Here is a 26831-nt window from a genome sequence, read left to right as displayed (position 1 = left end):
AAGAGTTAAAGGGCTGCCTTTTCTCTGTATAAAGGCTCTTGACTCTTACATCTGTCAGCACACACGCCTGCTAACCAGGTTTTCCTCAGTGCCCATACCTGGCCTGAGGGGCCATCCCTGGCTGGGGAGAAGACACGGCGCTGCCTGCCTCCTGCAGCTGCCTCTGGAGGCTTGCCTGGTATTTATAGAATGCTTTGGGTTTTCCTAGGGGACTGGAGCTGAAGCAGTCGCAGTGTGTCCACAGCATTCCCCAGATACCAGCTTTTTGCATGCTCTAAGTATTTTCAAGCCACCGTAATTGCAGGAAGATAGCCTCAGTGATACAAGTCTGCCCCACAAGCCTTGCTTTATGGAGAAGTATTGTGAAACCCCACCCCAACCTGTGATCATTTCAACAAGGTGCTCAGGAAAAACCAGCTATCACCTTTCCTGGTAAGTTCAGCTCTCCCAGGTTTATTATGTACATCTCGACTTTGGCACAGTGTCAGAGAACCAGCAGCTATTGAAGATAAGATCATGAATAGTTAATGTTCTCAGTTACCCGAGCATATTTAAAAATTAACACTGCAGCCTGGTGCTGATGAGATTAAAAAACTGGGTCATCAAAGAGAGGAAAAAACAGAAAACAATTGCATCTACCCTCAGGCTTTGCTAATGACTTGAGTTTTCGTGGAAGATCCTATCCCTTCCTTGCTTTAATCCTTCAGTGGTTTGAAATAGTGCTGTGCCCACAGAGCAGCACAGGGTCCAGCTCAGAGCAGCTGAGGGTGCAGCCAGCCGGGGTCCCAGCTGTGCTCCCAGCTGTGATGGTCTCCTCCTGGGGCGACAGCTTTGCCTTCCACCAAGTCAAGTGTTCCGGGCTGGGTGTTGGGAAAAGGTTCTTCACCGAGAGGGCAGCTGGGCACTGCAACAGGCTCCCCGGGGATGTGCTCACGGCACCAAGCCTGGTGCAGTTCGAGAACTGGTGGAGCACCGCTCTCAGCTGTAGGTTTGATTTTTTTTTTTTTTTTTTTGTGTGGTCCTGTGTGGAGCCAGGAGCTGGACGTGATGATCCTTGCGGTTCCCTTCCAACTCAGGGTGTTCTAGGATTCTGAGCCCAGCCTCTTGTGTCCTTAGGGCACGTGCTGGATAAGAGAATAAGCAACTAATGGAGACGGAAGGACAGGATGGCCTGGGCTGTGGGAGCCCCAGCCTTGGGAGGGCTTTGGCAGGGGGAACCCTGGTGCCAGCACGGCTGTGGCTGCTCCAGGAGCCCTCCCTGGGCTGTGGGCTGCTGCTTGCCACATGTCGGAAGTGGGAGGAAATGCAGGATCCTTCTTCAGAGTGAAACTAGTCATTTGTAGGCAGCCAAGAATACAGGGAGCAAATGAAATCTAAATCCTAGTTTTTAAGGCTTTTGCCCTCAAGTATAGCTAGCTGGGAAAACCAGCGGTGTGGAAGCTGGTTACCTCGCTCCAGAACGCAGGCGGCTGCCTGAAGCCAGGTGTGGGGGCCGTGGGAACGCTCGGTGCCAGCGGCAGGGGCAGGGTGGGAAGCGGGCGAGCCCATCCCGCTTTCCTCCGTTACAGTGCTCATTGTCCCTCGAGCCCACCTGCCCCTGGATCCCAGGCGAGCAGAGCGAGGCGGTTATTAGCTCCTGCCTGTGTGTTTGACATCTGGTTTCCAGGGATTTCAGAGGGCGGGTGTGCTCCTAACCTCCAGCTTACTGCTGCAGATGGACACACAAAGCCCGCCCAGAAACCCAGCAAATGTGTGCCCTGGGCTCAGCCCTGTGCTCCGCCTGCTCAGCTGTAAGGGCTGCCTGGTTTTCCTTCCTCTGTCTGGAGCCCAGATATTTCTGTGTCTGCTCCGCCGCACGGAGCGGGTCAGGACAGGAGATGGGATGAAATGCAGCGCTGCGGAGAGCGGACAACCTCTGAGCAGGGCTTTTAATTAAGGGCCTTTTCTTCCTGCATCTGGGAGGCAGACCCAGATTGGGATCCCTATTTGCAGGGAAATGGAGCGCTATTAAGGCCACCGTTTATCTCATTTTCTCCCAATGAGAGGCTATCGATTTGCACTGTGAAGGGGTTTATGCTGATTAAACTGTAAGCATTTATTGGCAAGCACAGAGGGCTGACGCACCACGCCGCGTGCTCCAGAGAGCCACGCTCTGTGCACCCTCGGAGCCGTTGCTGCTGCAAGGCCGCTCCCGCTCCGCATCTACCTTCTGCCCGAAGAGTTTCCTGTCGGGGTTTATCTCGCAAGCTGGCAGCCGCTTCGTCCCGCAGGGAGGGGAAGCTCGCTGCACCTCTCCCCCCAGTGCTGCAGAGGCCAGGCTGTGTCCCGGCGGAGCAGGGCTGGCCCAGCTGTGTCCCGGGGCCCAGCTCCTGTTCAGCTGCGGCCGCCGAACCGGTGCCGTTCCCCGTCTCCCACCCCCAGCCAGGCCCCCGATCTCTGCTTGTAACCCTTCACGGCCAGCGGGCTACGGGGGCACGAGGCAGAGGCGGGCTGAGGGAAGGGTTAAACTCCATCCCCAGGGCTGTGACGCACGTCCCTGACGGGCACGGATCGCAGCTCTCGATTCCAGCTCGTCTCTCTTGGCAAAGGCAGATTTTCTCTAAATGAGATCCTCTTGCGCATAACTTGTGGGTAACACAGGGTAACTGCTCAGCTCATCACTTTGAAGGTTCAATTTCATATTAGGTTTAATGCCTCTTCTGAAGACTTATACATGTAATTCATCCCAGCATTAAGAAAAATCTCCCCCATCCTTGCTCTGATGTATTGCTGATACCGCTCTGCCTGATGCTGGATGTTGCAGGCGCATCTATTGAGCGGTGGGCTGTGATTTGTGACTCGCCAAAGGGGATTTCAGGATGCAGAAATAAATGTGCTCTGCTTGATTAATAGCTAATGGCCTGCTGAGAGCATCCCTGGCAGCACGCTTGGCTTAGGGAAGGACTGGCTGGACGGAATCAGGAGCTGTTCTGCAGAGCAGGATGGATCCCTTTCTGAAAAATTTTAATTAACTTAAAACAAATGCACAGGAAAGGGCCAGCCATTAGCTGCTTTTGCTTCCTGAGACTCATCCCTGCTAATTAAGCAGTATGTCAGTTCAAATGACCTTACAGATAGCACAGCACCAAATTTGCATTTAAATTAAAAAACATATTTTAAAAATAAAGGTTTCATTAAGCCCTGTTTGTTTGTGTTTCCAGGCACACACGTGATCAAAACCCTTCGCTGGTTTGTATTGAATGTCTCTGGGATTGGCAGCGGCTCCCCGGGCTCGGGCAGGCTCTGGCCTCTGCCCTCGGCTGCTCCGGGGAGCAGATACCGCGAGGCTGCGTTAGGGCGTGCGGCACGGGGCAGCCCCCGCTCCTTGGGGCGATGACAGGGAAGCTTTTGGTGGAGCCTCTGCTGATCGGAGCCCAGTGTCCTCCTCAGGGCTGGTCCTCCTCAGGGAAGTGCTTCTGATGCAGGCAGCGCTCTCGAGGCTCCTGCCGTCCCTCCGGGTGGAACCCCAGGTTTTCTTACCCATGCTTTGGTTGTCCTCCCTATGCTCTCATCACTACGGGGAGCCGTGTCACTGGGCTGTGACTGTGCTGCTGCTTTGGCCGAGGGGTTGCTTGGCGTGGCTGCAGGCAGCTGGCCTCGTGCGTCCGTACAGCTCAGAGCTGCCCCTGGGGCTGGGGCCTGGGCAGGCCCCCCTGGCAGCCACCTGTGGGACCCTGCGGAAGGGACCCCGCAGCGCTCGGGGTGGGATCCTCAGCTACGGGGTGTCGGGGCGGGATCCTCAGCTAAGGGTGCTGCAGCCTCCTTGGCGAAGCTCAGGGACGCCCGGTCCAGCGGAGAGGGGCCCTTGCAAGGCCTGGGGTGAGCTTCAGCGATGGATTCTGTGCTTTTCTCACCCAGAAACCTCTCGCCGGGATTTTCTCACTTAAAGGAAGCTAATAGCATGCAGATATGCTCTAGCGGTGATGCTTTTCATGGGCAGGGCACTTTTCCAAGGTCTCAGAGTTGTATTTCTGGGTTTTTTGTATTAATGTGGTTCATAAAACGCAGCCCGTATTAAAAGGGGAGGGGGGTGTCTAGTCTTTACTGGGGCCTCTCAGTTTCTCACCCTCATTTCTTAATTATAAGAATCAAGGCACAATGGAATCTTAATGAGATCTCGTCTGGCCTGAACCTCTCAGTGCTCCGTGTGGGTGCCGCCTGCTAATCTGCATTCCCCAGGAGCACAGCAGTGCCCGGTGGTTCCTCTCTGATGAGCAGCTGGCAGCTTTGATTGCGCCGGGCAGATTTCTCCCGAGCAGCCGTTAATGTAATCTGAACTTTTGTGAGCAAAATTGAATTACTGAGCATGACCTCAAATTAAGTATGGGAAATCGGCGAGCATCTGTAAATCCAGTGACCTTGTTACGGGGACTCTTGCCCCATGCCTAACCTGGGCAGGTCTAATTGCCTCGAGCCGTGCGGCGCTGTGCTTCGGGGCTATCAGTGGTGATGCATCTGCACCAGCCGTGGCCCAGGGAGGAAGGCGGCCCCGGGAGCTGCCTCCCAGTTGCCAGCAATTACCGCTGGATGCTGCTCAGTGCTTGCAGCGCTGCCGTGGTCCAGGGGCTGCTGGTGCTGCCAGCTGAGCAGGGTCTCCTCCCCACCATGGGCTTTGGTGTGTCCCCGCCGTGTTGGTGGACCTCCCTGTGCTGCAGGTGTTGGGGTGCTGCGAATCCTCGCCGTGAGCTCCTGGATCTTGGGCCGGTGAGCTGGCGCAGCCTCGCAGAGCCTGACTCCTGGATGCGTTTCATTTCCCTGTCTTTCAATCCGTCGTGCTCACACAGGCTGGCGCAGAAGCGTCTGGCCCTGCTCCGTCCCCCTCCGCAGCCAGCCTGCCCCTCAGGGCCTGTCCCCCCGCAGTGGCCACAGCGCGCGGGGCCCCGGTGCTCAGCTTCCAGGTGGGTGCACGGTGACACGAGCGCCGGCTTCATGGTGGGCACGCAGCGTTGCTCGCCTGCCCTACTCCTTGTGTGTGGGGATGTTCCCTGCTCTCAGCTGCTGCAGCCCGGCAGCAGGCAGTGGTGGGGCCCCTCAGCCTCCCCAGCCCCAACGCCTCCTCCTGGGGCCACCAGCTCTACCTGGCCACCCTCTCCTGTCCTGGCTGCCCTTTGCTCCTCCGCCGAGGCCTGACAGCTTTGATTTCTTTCTCCTGGTTAGAGAACATGAGGTTTTTGACAGCTGCCTTTGCCATTATTCTTCCCTTAATGCTGTTGTTGTTTTGTGTTACTGTCAAATCACATCTTATTAAAGTTCTTCCCATCCTGTCAGCAGCAGATGAGGAGCGCGAATGCCTGCGTAATCTCCCGGCTCTGTCCGGGGAAATTGCTTTTTATTATTGATAGGGCAGCGCTGCCTTTGGAGGATGTGACTCGGCCACGTGCTGATGTGCAGGAGCAGCAGCCCTGGGCCCTGCCGGTGCTGCGGCCGCCCTGGCACAAGGCTCGTGTGCTCCTCGGGGTCAGCCTGTCCCTGGCTTTGGCAGTCAGGGAGCAGCAGGATGCTCTTGGCAGGCCTCTGTCCGACCTGGGAGCCCCCCGCTGTGGGAAATGGCCTGATCCTGCCCAGAGCATCCCGGCTGCTCCTCTCGCTCCTGCGAGGAAGTGGGGCGTTCGCCTCCCTCCTCTGTGCTCACCCGTTGCACATACAGAAAGCAGCACCCGCAGGCGTGCACCAGCATTGGCTCAGGCTGGAGCTGCGAGAGGACCGGGCACCAGGGAGGGAAAATCTGTTGCCCAGCTTGTGTGGGCTGGGGGCTGCTACGAGCACTGGGGGTTGTGCCGTGCTCCTGCCCCACACAATCCCCTCGGGCCCCAGCATGGTGTCTGGGGGAAGGAAATCTAGGTCACTGCAAAAATTTGCTCTGAGCATTAAACATTTATCTGTGTTTACAGCATGTTCCAGCTCCGGGCTGCTGAGGAGGGGCGGCAATGCCAGGATCAAGCACGTGCATGTGGCCGAGTGACTGCGCAGGGGTGTCGGAGGGGGCAGCGGGTCCCTCGGGATTGCCGGCTGCAGGTATGGCCCCGGCTGCTCGGGGCACGCGGCCATTCAAAGCGGGCACAGCACCGGGGTGTTCGGACCAGTGCGGGGGGCACGAACCCCAGCGAGCAGGGTGGCGTCTTCCCTTGGCTTACCAATGCGAGGAGAGGGATGAGGGAGGGAAGTTTGTGGCCCCAGGAGCTGGGTGCACACGAGTGGGAGCAGTGGGGTGCTGGCCAGGAAGGGGACACGCAGGGCGAGGCCGTTGGTCCTCTGAGTACCGATCTCCTGTTGCAGATCCTGATCTGTCGATGAGCTCTGGTTACGCTTTGCTCATTGAGAACAGTTGCACCTTTGCAAAGCGACTGACACTTCCCACGGCTTGCTAAAAATTCCTTGGCACCGGAGAAGTTCCTCCGGCTTTGTTGAGCTGGAGGGAGCTGTTTCTACCAGCAAAGCAGGGTACAAAAGGCAAGCACGCCCCGGTCGCTGCAGGGCGGGCAGCAGCGGAGCAGGGCAGATCCCGCTGGGAACACGGCAGCTCGGAGCGCCAGGGCAGGCAGGGAGCAGTGGTGGGGGTACCCCAGCTCTGCGGGAAGCACACCTACCTTCCCACGCACGTTTCATGCCCTCGCTTGTCAGGTAACTGCGTGGCCCGTGCTCGGCTGTTTCTACAGCCCCTCTCCTGGGGCTGGCAGAGGCCAGCACCCCTGTGGTGAGATGGTGCTCCCCCTGTGCGGCAGCCCTGGTGTGCTGTGGGCTGCCCTCTGCCTCGCTGGTGCTGCAGCACAGGAGGGTGACGCTGCCCTCGGGCTCAAGCTGCAGCTCCCCCAAAAGGGCTGGACTGCAGGATCTGGGATCTTTGCTAGCATGGGAGTTACTGCGATGCTGTGAAGGTCACTCCCTTGGTGCAGGCATCCTTGACCCGTTTGTTTAAATCCCAAGTTCAGGGGGGCTGCAGGCCGGTGGCACCGCGTGGGGAGCCCTGGGCATGGGGGGGGGATGAGCCCTGGGGCCGCTTTGCACCAGGCCAGGGCGGTTTGGTGGTGGATGGGGCAGGAATCTGCATGGTCAGCAGCAGGGCCGAGAAGAGCCCTGCTGCGCTTGTTGGAAGCCGCCATAGCAAGCACTACTTTTTGGCTGATAAATCTTGTTTTTAAATTAGCGGTGTGTCAGACTGGTAAATAATGCACCTTATAAATGAAAACAGCGTTCACATCATGGCTGGAACAAACAGCCTGTGCTGCAGGTACAGCCAGTCTGGTGGAGCAGGGAGAGCAGACGGCAACGGTACCTGGGAGCAGATTGCTTTCTGAACTGCTTTTCAATTTGCCTTTTAAAATTTTTAGTTCCCACAACATACTCCATGAGCTTCTCCTATAAGCATAAATCAGGGAGAGGCTTTGATGGGAACATGCAGGTTGTATATGTATGAACTCAGAGCAGTAGGGAAAGCAGGAGGCTCCTGAGGTATTATCCCTCGGAGGGAGACAGGTCTCTGCCCCCTCTCAGGAGCATTTTCAGCCATGTCAGAGCTGTCCTGGTACGTACCGTGCTTCAGACCCCAGCAGGCTGCCTCCCCTTACCACTGGGACTCAAGCAGAACAGCCTGTTAATTACTATTAAAAGTCCTGGGAGCTGCAGAGTATTGAATGCAGCCTGCCTGCAGTGGAACAGATGGGGGCGAAGCTCCTTGAGGTCTCGGGTGCAGGTGGTTTTACACTAGGTGAGGCCCCCTGCCCCCAGGCTTTCTCTTGGGGAGGCCGAGTCCGGAGCGGGACGTGCTGGGTAGGCCTGTCCTGCACGCTGGGGACTTCCCCGCTCTGCAGACCCAGCGGGGCTGGGTGCAGCCACGAGTCTCACTGCTGTAGTCTGAAGGGTAAAAGCATCGCCACCCCTCAGCTGCTCAGCCGTAGAAGTTGCATAAAGCACATGTGCAAAGGGCCACCGCAGGAGCTGCTTGTGGCACGGCTCTGCTGCACCTTGTGTTGGTCGTGTGAGCCCTGAAGCTGTCCCGCTAGGTTTCCAGCTCCTGGGCAGGTGCCCTGGGCTGCTTTGGGCACACAGCCACCATGCAGACCTCTCTAAAAAGGGATTTAAGGTCAGAAAAGTGCCTTAGGCTCCAGTGTGGCTGGATTCCTGCCCTAAGGACAGATTTCCCAGTGTCTGCAAGAGAGTAAGCCCGGGAGCATATCCCAGTTTTTGTCAGTCCTGTCACCCCTGCGTGTGCTCAGGGATTGGGGCCCTTTGCACAGCAGGAGCCCCCCAGCAGCAGGCGAGCCCATCGCGGGGTGGCACCTGAGCAAACCCCGGGATGTGGAGCTGGGGCACTGGGCTGCTGCAGGGTGGTTTGGTGGCAAATCTGTGCGGTGCTTTGGAGGAACTTCCTCTTCCCCAGGAGTCCGATAACTTGGGGTTTCTGCCCATCCCCAGAGCTGCTGTCCATCTCTGAGCAGGCTGGAAGGAGGGGTTTGCCGGCGAGGAATTACGTTCTGTTACTGGAAGCAAGTGCTGCTCATCAAAGTGCCGTGAGGCAGAACTGAGGAACCTGCTGGATGGTAGGGGAAAAAAATGCATTGGATTCTTTGAATGCTGCTAAATGGGTAAGGAATAGTAAATGTCTAATTAAAAATCTGGATGCTTTCCAGGAACAAACAAAACGGGGAACTCTTGTTACAAGACCTTTTTCACATAGGGGTTTGAGCTGACGTGCCACCGCCGCGCTGCATCCTCCTGGCCAGGGGCGCAGTGCCCCCCGAGCAGATGTCCCCTCCCTGGCAGCCACGGCTGCTCCCAATCCCTCCCGTTCAGCCTCCTACGCCTGCGCATCTCCTGCAGAGCGGAGCCACGACCTCCGTGCAGCGGCTGACAGCAGCTGCTGCGTCGTGTTCGCTGCGCTGTGGGAGACGGGGAGCAGCCCCGCAGGTAGTTCTGTTGTAAAGGGAAAGTAGCAACCAGCTCTGCAAATGCCCTGCAGCCCTGTGCATGCTCCCAGCTGGGACGGAGGCATGTAAGGTTGCTGCCAACGTTTGCCTTTGCGAAGTGAATCCCGCTGCTGGGATGGCAGTACCGGTATGACCGGTGTCCCAGCACCACGCCGAGTCCTGCGCTGCTGGTTAAGGAAATCAGGTGCTGCTGCAGCCGCGGTGGCACAGCCCCTCCCGCGTGTGTTCGCCGGGTAAGCTGCAGTTCCTGCAGCTGCTGCAGGCAAAGTTGCAGGGCTGTGGCCTCCCTGAGCTGCTGTTTGATGTGTTTTTCTTCCGTATGCTTTAGAGAGCAGTGCCACGTGGAACAGGGGCAACGTGGCCGGGCCCCTTCTGCCCAGCAGCAGCGGGTGCTCCCAGCACCCCGTCCCGTCAGCATTGTGCCCGGGTGGTCTTGGCTCGCTCTGGGGCTATCGGGCAGCGCGGGTGGGATGCGGCTGCTGCTGCAGCTCCTCGGCTGCTCAGGGCTTGGCTGGACGTGGAGGAGAAGCAGCTCTGCACCGTGCCTGTCCTGCTGCCGCCCCTGGTTCGGTATAGACTCTGAGACTGATTTCCCGCAAAGGTAATTTTCTGCTTCTCTGGCTCAATACTATTCATCTTTTAGAGGGTAATTAGCATCACTTCAGTGTTCTTTTATGCCCAACTAATTGCACCTTGCTTCAGGAGTGAAAGTTAATGTTACTCCATTTAGGTTAGCGCAGCAATATATGATTAGGGGTGAGGCCAGGCAGAAAAGTGCACCAGGAGTACCACTGTCTGCCTTGCTGGCTGGAGACTTTCCGCTTGCACCAGTGGAAAGATTTCCCATTTTACGTCTGAGTTGCTTCTGGGTGTCACAGCTGCATGGTAACAGGCCTGCGGTGCCAGAGCCCCTGCACCCCAGCACAGTGGGGCAGCGCGGTGCCGCCCTCACCCCTGGGCTGGAAGGCGCTGGTGGCTGCGGCAGCAGGAGAGGGGCTCCGGGGACACGCTGCTGCGGCGTGTGGCTGTCAGGGTCAGAAGGAGCGGGCGTTCGCACCGTACGGGACGTGGCCCTCAGGCTGCCAGCTCAGCCCCGACACACGTTGCTGCCACAGGAGAGAAGTGCGAGAAGAGCTGTGGCTCTGGGCTGTTTTACTAGTTCCTGGGAGCAGCAGAGGGAAACCACTGTCTTGCTCCTGCCACCGGTGATTACTGGGGGGGCCCTCGCTGCCCCCCTCACCCACTTTGGGCACCTCTTCAGTCCTTTTCCATGCCCGACACCCTCTTGCTTGACCGGCACCTCGCTGCAGGCTTTTCCGAGCCGCCCTTCCGGAGGTTCGCTGCCATGACCTCGTTTCACTACAATGGCAAAGGCATTTTCTGTGGTTTCTGTGCTGCTCTCAAGTGCTAAAATTGCAGCGCAGCCACAAACCACGCCGCAGCCTTTGGGGGAGCAGAGTCCCCGGGGCGCCTCGGCAGACGCTGCCTGCCGTGGGACGCGTGCTCGGTGGCTGTGTGTTCTGCAGCCCGTGCGCTTGGAGGCCTCGCTTAGGGGCTGCTGATCAGGCAGCAGTGACTTTGATAGCGTCAAGGACTAGAAAGTAAATACTTCTGATATAAATCTTGTCTGCTTTAAAGTAGGTTATATTTTCAAAGTGCTTTAGTTCTTAGGAATTTAATATTGCGATGTCAATTGTAAGACAAGTAATTGGATGGAGAGAAGGCTGTTGCTGGAACCTGAGATTAAAGGCAGGATTTGAGATGGTGTGTTGCATGCAGGTGGGTGGTTTTGTTCACTGCAAATACGACTCCGGAGGTTTCACAGGCAGCGTTTCTGTTTGAAGTTGGCTCTGCTGCTCCATAGGCTTTGGTGCATCTGTGCGGTGTCCTGCAGCAGCTGGAACAGGAGATTACTTGCAGAGGCAAAGGTAGCAAGAAGGATGCTTCTTCGCCAAAGCTGCCATGCGGCAAAGTGCTCGCGCAAGCCTCTCCAAGCACCGTGGGGCTGGGCGTGCTGCCCAGGCTCGCAGGGATCACGGCCAGCGTCGTGCACGCAGCGTGGGGCGATGCTGGCCAGGGTTTGCCGGGTGGCCAGACACCAAGTCACCTGTGGGCTCTGCTCCTTCCCTAAGCAGTTTGGTCCAAAGGTAGCGCAAGCAGGAGGGGCCACACCTCCCTCCTGCTGAGCCAGCGCGACAAAAGCCCTGCGGCACTCAGCACCGATGGCGTCTCGCAGGCAGTTCCTGGGTGGGCTGCAGCCACGGGGCCCGGCAGCCCCTGGCTCCTCACCCTGCCCTCCTGGGTGCCCTTGCGGAGCAAGCAGCACTGTGTTCCTGTGGGGGAGATGTGCCAGGCCTGCACATAATCCTTCCCACAAGCCGTGTGAGCTCCCTGCACACCCCTGCGGGCAGCCCGGGTCTCCAGCAGTCAGACCCGCCACAGCCTGTGGGATGTGTCTGGCCCTGTGCCAGCTCGCTCCAGCAATCAGCTTTGCTGCTCATCAGTACTGGAGGGCAGTGCCGTGGGCTGATAGGCAGAGCTCCGCAGAAAGGTGAAAAAATACGTTATTAAAGTTAAACGTCCTCCTTAGCTGCTGTGGCATGATGAACATCTTTATATACATAGGCTGATGGTGCAAACACTGAAATCACAGTTTTTTGGAATAAAACTGCCTGTTTAGTACAAGCGTAACCTCCACGAGGTTACGTGAGGGACCGGATCGTGGTGTGAGCACACGGGGACAAGCACCCTGTAGTCTTCTAAGGTCCCGTTGGCCTGGTCTACCTGACAGTTAAGAGCAAAATTTGCTTGGTTTAATGACAAGAGCTTGATATTTCTAGCCCTAACCTTGCTGTAACAGTGGCAGCTAGCAGGCAGGTGAGTTGGTCAGCCGTGCCTAATGTAGACTGAGAAACGATCAGCTTTGCTGTTTAATTTGCTTATGACCTAGAGAGTTAGCGGAGAGGATCTGTTATCCTGCCAGCGCACTAATGACTCCTGCAAGGGAAGAGCTCCCAGGGGAAGGAGTGGTATTTACTAACCTTTCCTTGGCTCGCTTTACATAATAGCACACTCCTCCAAATGTCCTCAACGTGACTGGCTATTCCTTTTCTTTCATTCTGTATGGTATTTTAAATTTCATGAACGTTAGACAGTAAGAAAAGGTGCTGAATTCCTGAAATCCTGTGTCACTCCCTTCGGAGGCTATTCTTAGCCATGCCGTTGGTTCAGGAATTCAAAGTGAGGCAGTTTTGTTTTTCAAGGTCTCCAAAGATTTCCTCCATCAATATGTCCAGATAGAAAAGAAAAACAACCTGAAATCTGTGTGCCATTCTACTCCTGCGATACTGCTGTTCTTCAGAACACTTTGCAAAGCTGTGTGCAAAGGACAGGAACCCTTCTCAGGGGCATGTCTGAAGGCAAGCAAAACAAACGAGCACCACGCTGTGCTGGAGGACCTGGCAGGCCACTCACCGTCCAAGTGAACAACGGGATTGTGCAAAACATCATGGGTACCCAGAAATTGAGGCTGTCTCCCTGGTTAAGAAACCTGTTATCTGACGTTTTGGGAAAGGAACTTGAAAATTCTCCATGGTATTTCAGAAACTCCAAACCGGTGATATCCTCTGCAAATACCTGGCCCATAAAGCTCTTCCTTGACACGGTTGGCGCTTTGTCGGGTGGCCTCATCCTGCGCTGGGCACGAGGCACAGCATGGGGCCGATGCCCAGCTCCGGGGCCCAGGAGCCCTGGCACCTGCCCAGCCTCTGCCGTGCACAGCGCCTGGGGAGCCTCTCCCCAGCCATAAATGAGCTGTGGGACCCTCTGAGTAGGTTTCTCATATTCATCTCAAGGACAAAAACTGTGGCTACCCAGGCCTTGAGTGTTGTCGCTGTGTTTTGTTTCCCCATGGTGCTTTGGGTGGCTGGATTTTTCTGAACCTTCTGCATGCTTGAGTTCTAGCACTGCTCAGTACCTTGTCAGGTAAAATGTCCCTGCAACTGAGTGTAAACAGGTGGTGCTGAGCTTTTCTGAGTGATGTTAAGTGCCTCTGGTAATACGAGAATAAACCTAAGCTGGGCCAAGACAGCAGGTTGCCCAAAAGTGTAAGAAAAGGAGTCAGAAAATCTGCAATTATTGGACAGGGAATCCAGTTTGAAATTGTACCATTTCAATAGTTTGGCCAGGACTTCATGTTCCCAGGCTGTGCGGGTTAATGCACAGCTGGAGAGCAAAAATGGCCATGCCTGCATAAAGCTGAAGGTAAATAAAACCCGATTCTGATCTGTTCCTGGTCTGTGCTTTTCAGAAACCGTGTCCACACCGTTACGAGTTGCAGCAGCAGGAGATGGCACAGCCCTCCTGCTGGTCCTGCAGAACGCTCTGCCTTCAGGAGCCAACGAGAGGTGGGTGCCCCTGTGCTGCCCCGGGTGCTTCTGCTCCCTGCACTTTGCATTTATTCGTGTGGCCCCAAGCAGCGGGTGCGGGAGCGCAGCCCCTGCCCGTGCGCGGCTTGCTGGCTCCCCGCCGCGCCTCTGGAGCCGGCTGCAGTGGCCGAGCTGCTGAGCACAGCGGTGCAGCCAGCCAGGCCTGCAGGTACAGCCCTCAGCTTGGGCTTGCGTCGCAAGGGCTCTTTTCCCTGCTAATCAGCCAGGTGTTGTTCCCCAGCTGAGGCCAGTCCTGGCTCTCCAGGAGTGCTGTGCAGCACCCAGCAATAGGCCAGCAAGGGCGATCGCTGCTTGTGCTCTCGGAGATGAGAAAGAGCCTGAGCGAGGCACGCAGCCTTGACTCACAAAAGCTGCAGCCATTCACAGGCTGAAGGTAAGGGAGCGTGAAGAAAGATAAGTAGGTAAAATGAGAATAAAACGAAGGTGGTAGACGCAGCACAGACATAGAATCAAAGGAAATTCATTAGTTTGTCAGGCGTAGGCAATGGGAGTGGAGTCAGGAGCCCGGAAGGTTGAATGCAGTCACTAGCAGTGGAGCAGAGCAAATGGAAATTAATTCTTCTCCGTGCCTTTGCCAAAGCTGGGTGCTGCCACTGCCTGCAGCAGAGCAGACTCAGACGTGGCCCGGCTGAGACCCTGGGGCCGAAGAACCAGGACGGGCGCCTGGGCACGCCGCTGCTGCCCGTGCCGGGGGGAGCAGGGAGGGCCCTGGCCGGGAGCACGTCGAGGTGCTGTGGTGCCGTGGGTTGCACCGACATGCGCTCCCTCCCCTGCCCTCCCTCCACAGCAGCCGCTCCGTGCAGCAAATCCCCCCGTGGGCACACGCTGTGCCGTGGGGGTGCTGAGCCCAAGCTGCTGCCCTGACTGCATGTGACCGGCACAGCCCTCGGCCTCGGTGGGAATCGGTGCATTAATTACCCTGACAACACAGTAGAAGTGCTAGCAGGTGCAGCTATCATCATTATAAGCTGCCATTTATGTGTGTTTTTATTTCTACAGCTTCTTGCCATTAAAAGCCTGTAATTAAGATAATTAGAACAAAGATATTTGCCTCGTAATCAGCATACATTTCAATAAAATATTTTAATTTATAGGCAAAATTGTTAACTTACTATTTAAATACTGTAACATATATTGACAGCGTGCTAGGAAAGCATTTATAGATCCAACTCATTTAGGATATTTACGATATTCATTTCTCTTTTAATCCCTTTCAGTTTGATGATCACTCACCAAGCCTTCAGGAGGTGACAGCAGATTGCAAGCAGCTCCTGACTCCCCGGTAAGCCAGAACCACGCCGCGGTTGCTGAGCCTCTCTGTAGCAAGGCCCTGCACCGGTGGTGGGGAATCGCCCTCACCGGGGCGGTGGGAAGAGTCATTACAGAGCTTGCAGCTCTGCAGTGGTATCCACAGCCTGAGCTTGGGTGGCCTCAAATCTCTCCAAAACGCCGTAGACAGGAATTCTGGCTCTGGGAATTGATTTCTCACTTCACCCATGCCAGAGGCTGTTCAAAATAGCTGCTGTCAGCAGCTGGGAGCTAACATGTGGATGATGCAGAGAGAAGGGGCTGGCCGCCTGTCCTGCCCTCTTCTTTGCCCTGCCAAGGAGTGGGAGCATCGCGTGCCGTGTTTGCCCCCCATGCAGCCGCCCTGCCCAGCGTGCCTCCCTCCTGCCGGATGGTCGTGCGCGGCAGATGGCATCACCTGGCAGGATTTTCCAAGCTCCTCCTCTCCTTTGAGCTCCAGAAACTGCTTTTGACCCTGAGCAGTGTCCTTGGGAAGGGTTTTGTGGTGGTGTCCCCATGAAGGCAGGTCAACGTGGTGTCACCCTGCCCTGCTGGTGTCACGGCCATCCCTGCCCGCACCCAGCGCTCACTCCTGTGCTGCCAGCAGCGCACGTACCTGCCCAGAAGGGCTCTCTGCAGCTCGCAGCCCTTCATTGCCCAGGTTTAAAAATAGTTACAGGCATTATAAACAACCTTGCACAGAACACGACTCTGAGGTGGTTTCTCATCCTCTCTGTGTTACTTGTGGGAATGAATGCTCTTACCTCCGTTCTGTGTTTGGTTTACTGCTCTGTGAAGGAGAGGAATAGGAACAATGCAGCACATCCAGCACCCAGCTTCATATAAAGGGAATGGTCTATTTCTTTATTTCTGCTTCTGTGAAGCTCCAAGTTCTTCAGAGGCTCCAAGATGAAGCAGCAGCTCAGCAGCCACCAGAGAATTGCTTGGAGCATGTTACCTACCAGGCAGCAGCTTTCAAAACTCTGCTTACAGAGGACGGACTTTGGCTCTTTCTCAAAAGCTTCCCAAATCCAAGGGCTGTCTTGACAGTCCCCACGTTAATGGGCACTTGCACAATAGCAATTGTGAAGTTTTTATCCTCTGCTAGAAAGGTGTGGGTTATGCAGCAGGGAAGCGCACGAGCTAGCGGTGCCCAAACCGACAGCTCTCCCACAGGAGCGGGGTGCCGCGAGGCTGCCTGGGGCTGGCCATGGGTGGGCGCGTGGGCTCAGCTCCGCTCCGCTCTGGTGCCGGCCGGTGCCCCATCGCTGCCCCGTGGCGCCTGCGGGCCTGCTTGGCTCTGCCCGCACGGCTGCCCGCGGCTCTGTGCCTGGACGCGGCGCAGGTGCTGCTGCCACTCGCCCTGCCCTTGCCCGCTGCCTGCTGGCAGAGCTTCCCCAGCGTAAGGGAAATGATGAAATCCAGAGCTGCGTGATTTTGCTGTAATAAGGTATTTTCTGTAATGCTTCGCATGCCTTCGTTTCATCGCTGCACATGAAAGCACTCCAGTGATGGCTTTAAGCCTGGAAATAAGTTCTGTGTTTGAGGACTTGCTTGTGCACTGCGCTCTGGTGTGTTCCTGCAGGCGCTCACCCAGGTGCTGTGGCTCCCAGCAGCGCTGCATTCGCAACCGTCTTTTTAAATCAGTTCCTCTTTAGGCTTTGGTTAAAGCTCTCCACAATAACTGGGATGTTGCAGTGTAAAGGCTTGTTATTTATTGTTTGCCAGACGGTAGGAGTCTGTTAAAAGTCCAGTTGCAAATAAGATGTGAGAAGATTGGGCTCTTTGCAGAAGCCTCCTCCTGAGCAGCTGAGGCAGGAGTGGGGGGAGAGGAGTTCTGCGCCCCGAGGTACGGCCGTGGGGATGGAGGGCTGGACAATTAACCAAATTAAGGCACTGCGCCCATCTCCCAAGTCCTGTTACGCTGCTCACGCCCACACTACTTTCCTGCTTTATGCATCCAGTAAATCCTGAAAGATTTGCTTTCTTTTTTTTTCTTCTTTTCATGTCCAGGCTCTGAAAAATCACCTGCCTGGCTACTGCTTTGTAAGGGATTTTTACCTGGGTACTTTATATTTTTTCAGGGACTGTGAAGGCCTGAGGGTGACTGAGATATTAATTGGATGCACTGAATTTTCCACTCTTATTATTAAAAGAAATCTTCCCGTGAAATAATTCATGAGTGGAGAAGATGGTGAGAAAACAGTGCTTGTACAGAACAGCCTCTGTCTCTAGGCTCCTGTGAGCTGAAGGGGAGAGTTACAAATGAGCAACAGGCAAACAGTTTTACGGAGTTTTATTTTCCACTAGTGCTACTATGATCTATGAGCTGCAGCAGGCAGATCTTTCCAGAGCAGCAGCAATAAATCATAAATACTTATGGTGCTTAATCATGAGGCAGCAAAATTGCAGAGGCAAGAATACTCGACCCACTTACAGTACCGTCGGTTTGCTTCCCTGGAGTAGCCGGGATGGGTCTGTTGCTTATCCCAAGCATGGGGACTCACCTGGTTTTCTGCTCCTTGTCCTGCTCGTGTCCAGGTAAGACATGTCTGAGGTGTCCGTGCGGCCGGGGTGGAACAGCTCCCTCCCGAGGGCTTCTCAGAATCAGCCCCGTGCACCCGTGTGCTCTCACGGCCCTAGTCCCTGCAGCTCCCTTTGATGGTGCAGCAGTTACATGGAGCAGCAGGGCTACACAATGCCTCCTCCATGTAGGAAAATTAGCCTTGAAATCTACATTGTGAGCTGAGGCTGAGTGCCTTTGTTGAAATGGTAATTGAGCAGCAGCAGTTTGGAAGTGATGAGGATGTTTCAGCTAAGAGCAGTTTTTCTACTGGAGTATTCCTCTGTCCGTTCTGGTTAGCATCTCATTAATGTGCATTCAGTTAGGAAAGCAATTTAAGCTTTTACGATGTCACCAGCTGCATGTCACACCCTTTTCCTCTGCTGGTCTCTATGAACACAGTATGGGCCGGCTTGTCAGAACAATCCGATGAGCAGCAAGTGCCTCTTCTTTTGCCTCCTCTTACCTGAAGTCCTTCCTGGGGACTTGCAGCAGTGCCATCAGGGCAGGCTCACGCTCTGTCATTCCCACACGTTTTGCTGTACACACCTGTCAGGAGCTGTGCCTTCACAGGTAAAGAGCCTTGTTTATCCTGGGGTGCCTACAGCCCTCCCGCGGGGGGAGGCTGCCGGGGGGCAGACAAGATGCTCTGTTCCTCTCCTCTCCTCGCTCAGGGTTTCCTCCCACCGAGCAAGCCCCCTCCCTGGCCTGCTGCTGTTTCCCCCTAACCTGCTGCCTCCCAGCCAGGGGGCTGTACTTAGAAAAATGCCGTTGCTGGTTGTTTCTGTGCAAGCCAATCCTCTGAACCTGATCCAAGGCGCTAGGTAGCATTTGACGTGAACCTGCAGTTAATTACACGTTCTTGCTAAGAATAATTGAGTAGCCTGAGTTCTGATCTCTGTAATTGCATCCTAATGAATCTGTGTGTAAACTCTGGCATCTTCTGTAAATACCCAATTAAGTTCACCATTCAGGCTTCAGGCACACAGGGCACAGGTGCCGTGCCGCGCTCCCTCACAGGCCCACGAGGCTGGGGCACCTCGCCGCTGCCCCTGCGCAGCTCCAGCCGAGCACAGCTGTGCTCCCGCAAAGCAGGAGCAGAAGTGTGCACGAGGTGCCAGTAACCTCACAAACGTCCCACAGCGGGCAGCAGCACGGAGGCAGCTCGGGCTCCTTGCTGCGGTCTCTTCCTCGTGCTAAGCGTTCTGCCAAGAGCAGGGCTCGGTGCCAGGCCTCGCGGGGCAGCAGGTTGGGGCTCGGCTGGGCAACCAGCGGGGCACAGGCTCCGGTTGGAGCCCCGGGCCGGGCGTGCCTCTGCCACCTGCCCCAGCTGCTAAAAGTTACCGTCTGCTAGCAAAATGCCCCTGCTGCTCCATCAGCATGCCAGCAAAGCAGAAACTAACCCAGAGCACAGAAATGCGTGAGCCTATTGGCTTCAGTGAGAGTTACAAGCAAACAGAGCTGTTCATTCTTAATTGTTGTGATTGAACAAGACCAGAACCTCTACCTGTGCTTTTTGAAGGAAAGAGGAGCTTTGGCAGAAGTTACTGATCGATGCTGCGATCCTGTAATGGCTCTTTACAGAGCACAACTTATTGTCATTGTTTTTCCTGTTTGCTACCAAAATACCACCTACAGCTCCCCTACAAAGCTGTGCATGTTAGTTAACCTCATTAAATCCTAAAGGATTAGTCAGCTGTTCATCAGCCCCAGAATTGTTAGGAAACATCTAAAGCTCAAAGTTATGCGGCTTGGAAAGTGATTTTCTAATACACAGACTTCAAAGGAATTTTGAAATCCTGCAGCGTAAGGGAGACAGACTAACGTTAATCCACCAGAGTGCTGCTTAATGGCCTGTTTCATTTTTGTCTTGATAGGTCTTTAATAAGCAGCTGAACACGAAGGCTGCAGTGTGATAAGGAGAGGTTTGGCTTCACCTCCAGGTGCTGCATCCCCTCGTCCTGCTCTGACCGTCACACACCTGTGTCTTGGTCCTCCTCACAGCGATGCCTGCGGGTGTTGGGGGCCGCAGTGCGGCCTCCCCGAGCCTCGTGCCCCGTGGGCTGGGCGGGTGGCGGAGCACGGGCGGCTGGGCCCCGGAGGCCCCAGTGAGGCCCTGCAAATTAATTAAGCTTTGCAGCCCCCCCCCCCCGTGAGATCCTAAGGTAATTGCGATGCTCACGGCGCATGTGGGAGAAGAGAACGGGACTTGCTGTGGCGGTGGAGCCTCCACAGCACAGCAGAAGCACGAGCAGTGCTCTGGCCAAGCAGCTCCCCGGCCTTGCCATCAGCTCCCAGTGCTGATGGGGGCTGCAGCAAACCCGCAGCCGATCAGCAGGGCTCGCAGGTGCCCAAGCCCAGGGAGGCCACACACCAACAGGCCCTTCTCTTTTCCTTCTTTCTTTATGAGGCTGGTTTTGGAGGACAGACACTGAAAAATGGAGAACCGTGCACACAACCACGCGGTCCTTTACAGGGAGGTGAAGCTGAGAACCGATATCTGCAAAATATCCATCAAAAAGGAGAAAAAGGCCCTGCTTTCTGAGAGGAAAATTAGTTTTGACATCTTAATTATAAGTTGGAGGAAAGGTTGGTGCTGGAATAGTGAGCTTTGAAGATTATTATATTGTCATTATTCATTAACGACTACAAAAGTAACTAGCTCTAAATGATAATGGTAAAGTGTAATGGCAAATCTATGAAGCTGCTATTATGTCTCATTTATTCCAAAGGAGTCCTTTGCTATTAACTTGATAACAAAAACCAGAAGTACTAATAAGGTTTTGGCCCACAGTGACATGTATCGCTATACAAACACCACCAGGGAAAAAAAAAATTAGAAAATAGTTCTTGTTGTATTTTGAGCGATAATTCTAACACTGAATTAAAATAGAACAGGACTTCAAGAACTACAGATGTCATAATGGAGAGGAAGGGAAGGAAAAAAAATCTTAGAGCAAGGTGTCTCACCGGTGCTCCTTGAGGAACGGTGGGATTTGTGAATGGCCTCTGGAAGCGGGACGGCCTCCTAAGCCTGCCGAAGGCCACGGGGACGTGGAGGTCCCTGGGCCAGCTGCGAGCAGGGTGCAGGGGAAGGTGCCCGCTCCCCGCGCTGCCAGTGGGTGCTCGGCGCCCAGCCCTGCAGCAAGTGGCCACCAAGAGGCGAGCGCTGGCCCTGGGGAGGGTTTGCTGGCATGGTCCTCGGAGCCCCTGTTCTGCCATCTGCTTCCGTTTGCTAAGGAGCAAAACGGAGGGGACAAAAATCTCTCTGCAGATCTCTGCTGAGCCCTAGGTATATTTTTTGCCAAGTTCTTCATCTACAATAGCTCTATCTGGATGACCCCTCCCTCAAGGTAAAGTCTATTCTGTCAGAACGTTATTTGATCTCTTCTGCTAAAATGTAAATTAACTTAAACTCGGTGTAAGGAGCTTATTTCAGTATAAGCTGTAATTACTTCAGGGGCTATAAAAAAAAATCTTTCTTTAAAACTTTTATCAAAGTTATTTTGTGTTGTTATTGCTTTCTGTGATGTGTCTGGATTTTCCAAACAGCAAATAATTCTGCACTTATCTTAGTTCCTTTGATAATATTTTTTGTGACAGATCTACTGAGACTCTAACTACATTATTAACATTAAAAAAAAAAGAATGGGGACAGCATTTTCTAAATATGCCTGTAAAAAATCTTGTATGGCATTGCTGCTGCTTAAATACTAGTCATGGAAAAGCAAGAAATGTTTTAATCATATAACCTTGTACAGAATAATGTAGCCAGGTATGAGTTATCATGGTGCTAGGAATAACCAGCACGGCCAGCCTTCTTCAGCCAGGCAAGGTTTGCTGGCTCAGATGAGCCTTTCTGAAATGTCCATGCTGTTGGAAGAGATCCTCGAAGCGACAGAGCCAGCTATGTGCTCAGCAGCAGCCTCACAAAAGGCTGGTTGTGTCGGGCCAGAGCTCACCTTTCCCAGGGAGCCACCCCCGGAGAAGGCTGCAGGGCCCGCAGCCGCGGGCAGAGGAGGCAGCCGGTCCTCCTGAGGGCAGGAGGGGAAGGAGACCTGGGTCTCTGCTCCCAGCCAGCCATTGCTTTGCCTTCATCCTGTCTTCTAGAAAAAGAAGAAAACTGTCTGTCTGCTGTTGCAGCTTAACCCCCCTCTCCTCCCTGATGGCTCTTCTTTCAGTGGGATCGGTGTAACTGGAGAGGCCTGGACAGTGAGCTGCTCACCCCCCATTTCTACTTCACATCCAGCTTTGTTGTTGTGATGGCAGTAGTTGTCTCTGAGAGGCGGGAACAGACTGCAGTACAGCCTTTAAATACTTGTAGGACTACTGGGGTCCAATGCCTGGAAGGCAGTGATTTGTAGGAGTGGGCACCCATGCTCAAGAAACTGGCTTTTCCCTCTGCGTTCTGTAGGGAAGTTCGCGTGTATAACAGAGAGGTTGCAGTGCTGCTCTGCGACTGTGACCTGCTCCTCCTCGTTTCCCCAGCTGCCGATGCAGCTGATACCCAGGTATGAGAGAGAAAGTGTCTGGTGGAAAAGAATCAGAAAGGAGCTGGGGATTACATTTATCAGGCAGAGACTGGGATAGGCTTTTGGGCCATGTCAGCTATCCCAAATCCCTGTGAATGGGGCTACGAAACTTGACAAGTCAGCTTCAGATATTTCAGATCCCATTATAGATGTAAAACCACTGACAGAGCTGAACTGCTTACGGATGCTAACCCGGCTTCTCGTGAAGTCGTCTGACACCAGGGATAAGGTTCTAGCAGAGGATTTGAGCAAGTGATCATCAGAGACACGCAGACATGGAGTGTAACGACTGAATTGGTAAACACAGTAATACTCGATAAAACCGATAGCTTCTGAAGTTTGATTTGTTTTAGGTAAGCTCTTACGAGGCAATGTTGGCAACAGCTGATTCTGTTCCTGTGAATGATTATGGGGTCACGGATGAAAAGTTCTCCTTCCAGTACGCAAGTGGACAAACAAGTGAGCCCAGTTTGAAAGAGCAAGAGACCAACCAGGTTTTCTAATGCCTAAATTGTCTCGTTTGAGTCAAAAGGTACTTGCTGATCTTGCAGTAGTCTAAACAATACAGCATATGAAAATGCTGTAGGGAGTAAAGATCTGCCTTTCCTTTGCCTAGCAGGCTGAGCGTGCAGCAGGCTTCGAGAGTGTTCAGGCCTGAGGGCACCCACTGCAAACTGCCCTGGTCTGTGCTGAGCTGGCGAGGCTCGAGTGCAGGGGAGAGCTGCTCTTCAAGCCTGGAGCACCCAGGAGACAGGGCTTGCGTCCTGCTGTCAGCACAGCCAATTGCCAGTTAATGGATTCAGCAAAAGCCGTGCATCCTCTGTGCTGATGACGTGTGGAAAGGTGAGGAGGACTTCTGCTGCAGCAGAGGAAGGGCCTGAGAGCGGGTGAAAGCCTGTAGCTGCTTGCAAAATGGTCCCAGCGCCTCAGCAAGGCAAAAGGGTGACATCTCCCCCCCAGGGATGCTGAAGGGAGAGCACCGAGTGATGGATGGAGACAGCTGAGATCTGGTCAGGTCTCGCTAGGAGCCGGGATCACGTTTGTTTCCTGGCTGTGCCCCGGCTGCAGGTGCCTGGGTGACCCTCAGGAGCAGGCAGGCACTGCAGCCCTCAGGCTGCCCTGCAGCCCTCAGTCCCGCTTGCCTCAGAGTCATCTCTCAGCATCCCACAGGTTTTTTCCAGTCCCGATTGTTCTGCAAAGCACTAAGCTCTAGATCCAGACTTAAACACTCCATTACTACTTTTAGGCTCTAAATCCAACACACAGACTTCAAACCTGTGCTTAGCTGTGATTCTGTGCGACTGCGTGACTCTCTCGGTTCACTGCTTGGGCCTTTATCCCCGCTTTGCATTTGTTGGCATACCCAGTGCTTGATCACATTGCATCGCAGACATTTAGCATGTGTCCCAGAGCGAGCAGCAGAGGGGTATTTGCATAGGCTGCTGCTTTATTCACATTGACAAGTCCTCTTAGTTCATTTCTTTAACTCTGCTATACAGAAAGCTACAGCGGCAGCAAACTGCACTTAGAGCAGGCATATGTGGAGCAATCTCTGTAGTTTCTTCTTTGTTTTGTACCTTCTGACTTCAGCACGAGCTGCACAGGAAACAGCAAAGTAGATGAGCAGTGCTTGAGAGCATATCGCTGCACGCTCTGTACGTATCTCCATTACAAGTGCTGATGAGGATTGTTTCCCCTCTTGCAGCAGTGCCTTGTTTGTTGTTCTCTCCCCCCATTTTTTTTTGCCAGATGGAGGACAGCTAAACTGTCACTGCACAACGTGTCTGCAGCACAGGGCAGGAGCAGACTCGTCGGTTGTCCACGCTTTTCACCTGCTGGTAAAAATGCCCGTATTGAGCAAGCACACCAACTATTGGTTTTTTAAACGTTCCCCATAGCATGATCTGCCTATACACAGCCTCCTTTCATAGAGGCTTCTTTCATTTTATAAGCATTAGTTTAAAGGAACTCGTGGTCTTTCAGGAATGAAATATTGTTGAATATGCGGCTGGGAAATTGAGGCATACTGAAGATATGACTGGAATTAATTTACTGTAACATCTTAGCCAAAACACAGTAAATTCCCAGACCACTGCTCCTGTTGTTTGAAAACTTAACGTGGTTATTTATGAGAGTCATTCAGTGCCTATTGTATGTAATGATCACTAATTAATATCTGCAATGCCCAAGGGTGTTTTTTATTTTTGGAAGGGGGGCAGAGACAGGAGAGAAAGACAAAACGATGGATGAATGCTGTTGTTGCTGGTATTGCCTCTTGCTTGCGTGCTGTGGTGGTGGCATGTACCAAACACAGAATGACAGAGCGGCTTGGTATCGGTGAGGCGTTCGTTGATGCTGATCTGCAGCCTGTTGGGGCTGATCCATTTTCTGTTCTCAGGTGAGCGGTTCAGACACCGGGGCTTAGTCAGCCCTGGTTGACACAGATCTCTATTAAGACGTGGGTTTATTCTCTGGGCTTTTTTGAATTGTGACAAAATTCACTGGTAAGATTTGCTTGCAAAGCAGCTTTTGCTGCCATCCGAGTTAATTTATGATGTGTTTAAAAGTTTACCATCAGATAACTGTATCCTAGGGTAACGCAATTTTCAAATAGACAATCCTGGATTTGTCTGCCTACAGAATAGCAAGTGTCTGGCTTTGAACCACTCTATCCAACTGTGATTTGTTTAGGCTTCCTTAGAGACACTTAGCTTACTGAATAATTTGTTACCCCATGCTTGAGATGAGTGCTTTTCTTAGAGAGGAGCACTGTGCCTGCTGCTCCTCCCTGACAATTATTTTTGTTTTCTGTTAATGCAGGGCAGTCAACCATCATTGCTGGTTCTTCCAAAAGTTTTAAGAGCAGTGCACTCAGACAATATTGTGAAACGGAGCTCCTGTGTGCCCAGTCCCTTGGAGGACAGACAGCATCACACTTCTACACAGGCAAATAGCTCTGCATGGGTGCAACTTGCTTTCATTTTGTCCTTGCTGGAGGTGGAACTGTTCCTATTTTGTGTATGTGTGCGTTGCATGACTATTTGTCTCTGTCTGGGTGTCTTCCCTTTAAACACAGGACTGACGAATTGCATGTAGCATAGGCAGTTGCATTGCAAGTGCTGCGCACTAGGAGAACGACTCTGTAGGAGTCCAAATGTAGCAGCACAATTCCCTTTATGTCCCCTCCAATAAAGCATCTTCACACTCTAATTAAACAGCAGTTTGACATGTTTTTGCAGTTTTGATTGCCTTTGAACTTTGGCAGTGTGATAAACAAACGTTGCTTCCCTGCCTACCAGGAAGATGCAGCTTCTTGAAGCAGTTTCTTCCCTTAGTTCTGATACAGCAGAGCTCAGCATCGTGTTTTCATGGCATCGTTTGTGAGCTAATGCCAACAGCAGAGAAGGATGGCAGCTGCCATGGCGTGATGTGATGAACTGGAGATGCTGGAGTGCTGTTTTTGCTTTGATGGCCCCTTTTAGCTAGTTGAGATTTCAAACGCTAGTGCTCAGTAAACACTTAATTCTTCACACCGCAGTAGGTTGGGGCTGGCGGCAGTGCACAGCCCGCTCTTTCTGATCACTGCGAGGCGGTGCAGACACTTCACACGTCTGTGAGCTGCAGTAATTAGAGGGGAGAAAGAATGCAGGACGAACGTACTCATCGTCACGTGGCATAAATGAGAATTAAAATTGTCAGTCAGTTCTCTGAGCAGTTTGCTCACGTTTTGAAGTTTGTTAGTGACAGAAGCAGAGCTAAATTCAGAAAGGCAAATGTCATGCACAAAGCATAAAATGAAGGGCTATAATGGAAGTGGGTTTGAGAGCACTGATCTTAGCACAGATTCTTGGAGCTGTCTTTGCTGATACCTATGAAGTAAATAAAGCTTTTGGTTTATAGCAATTCAGACTCATTAAATTACTTTGGATTTCACTGAGGTATTAGTTTCTGTCTAGGAACTCATTCCCAGAATATCTTCCATGGCAGATTTCTTCAAAGGTGGCAGACTGACACAAATCCTCAAAATACCAGTCTAATCATTCTGCTCTGTACCTCCCTGTCACATTTTTAGTTTTGAAAATGCCTTGTTTGGTTTCATTTCCTGGTAGGGAGATAAGGAGGTAAGGCCAGCCAGTTTTGTGTATGTGTGGCTAATGAGGTTTGTTAACATATTGCGCTGTGTCTCAGTTAGCAATTAAATTGGAAGTCAGAAGTGAGAATATAAAAATCTTCATGTACTTAATGATAAATTAACTGTTTTCTTTCACATGTACGGAATATATTGTGACGCACACACAGATATAGACACGTGTGACTACATCAGTGTAGGACTCGGGGAGGGTTAATGTTTGAACGCTTGGCAGTGCTCCATTCTCAGTAGTTCGTCTGCAGTAGTTCGTCTGCGTGCAAACAGGGAGGGGAAGCGGACAGTGGGGAAGAAGCAGCAAGGAAGAAACCCTCTGGCACAGCTCAATGGCAGCATCCCTGAACGCTCGCAACCTTGAGGGAACGTACAGCAGGATGAATGATTAAGTATAACACAAAAGATAATGATGTGAGAGTCATTGTAGATGGCCAGACAAAGCCTTTCCTAACATGCCATGGTGAGCAAAAGGATAAACAGAATCTTGGGAGAGAATGGAGCTGGGTGTCAAAAAAAATCGACGCTTTTCCTACGTAGCCCTGTGGCTTGGAGTGAGCTGCCCCAACCTCCAGCACCAACCCTGGCAGCAGGAATCCCCGGGCAGGGCCCCAGGGAGACCTGGGGGCTGTGGTCACTGCCAGAGAGAGGCTTTGCACATCTGTTTAATTTGCACATCTGTTTAATTTGCACAGAGCGCTCATGCGTCTGCACCCTGGGTGTTATGGAGGAAACAGGTGATTATCGAACGACGTTGCGAAAACAAATATATTTGACAACACTGTTTACTGGGCGAGTAAAGTTTTCTGACTCAAAAGGGCCGAGTTGCGCTTTTCATGAGGTGAAGCGCAGGCGAGCCTTCTGCTGGGCGGGACGGATACACGGCAACCCTGGGGG

General features: G+C 53.3%; 1 long non-coding RNA gene across 1 annotated transcript; it reads left to right on the top strand.

Annotated features, from left to right (window-relative positions):
* The first annotated feature begins 45 nt into the window (after positions 1-45).
* LOC121059192 lies at positions 46-26751 on the top strand. The gene is made up of 4 exons (XR_005814455.1): positions 46-432; positions 13273-13369; positions 14629-14693; positions 24614-26751. It is a non-coding gene; the product is annotated as an uncharacterized LOC121059192 (long non-coding RNA).
* The last annotated feature ends 80 nt before the right edge of the window (positions 26752-26831 follow it).

The sequence above is a fragment of the Cygnus olor genome, chromosome 24 (assembly GCF_009769625.2).
Source record: "Cygnus olor isolate bCygOlo1 chromosome 24, bCygOlo1.pri.v2, whole genome shotgun sequence".
Lineage (NCBI taxonomy): Eukaryota > Metazoa > Chordata > Aves > Anseriformes > Anatidae > Cygnus > Cygnus olor.
Note: the sequence above shows the minus strand (reverse complement) of the source record. Positions and strands in the feature narration are given on the sequence as shown.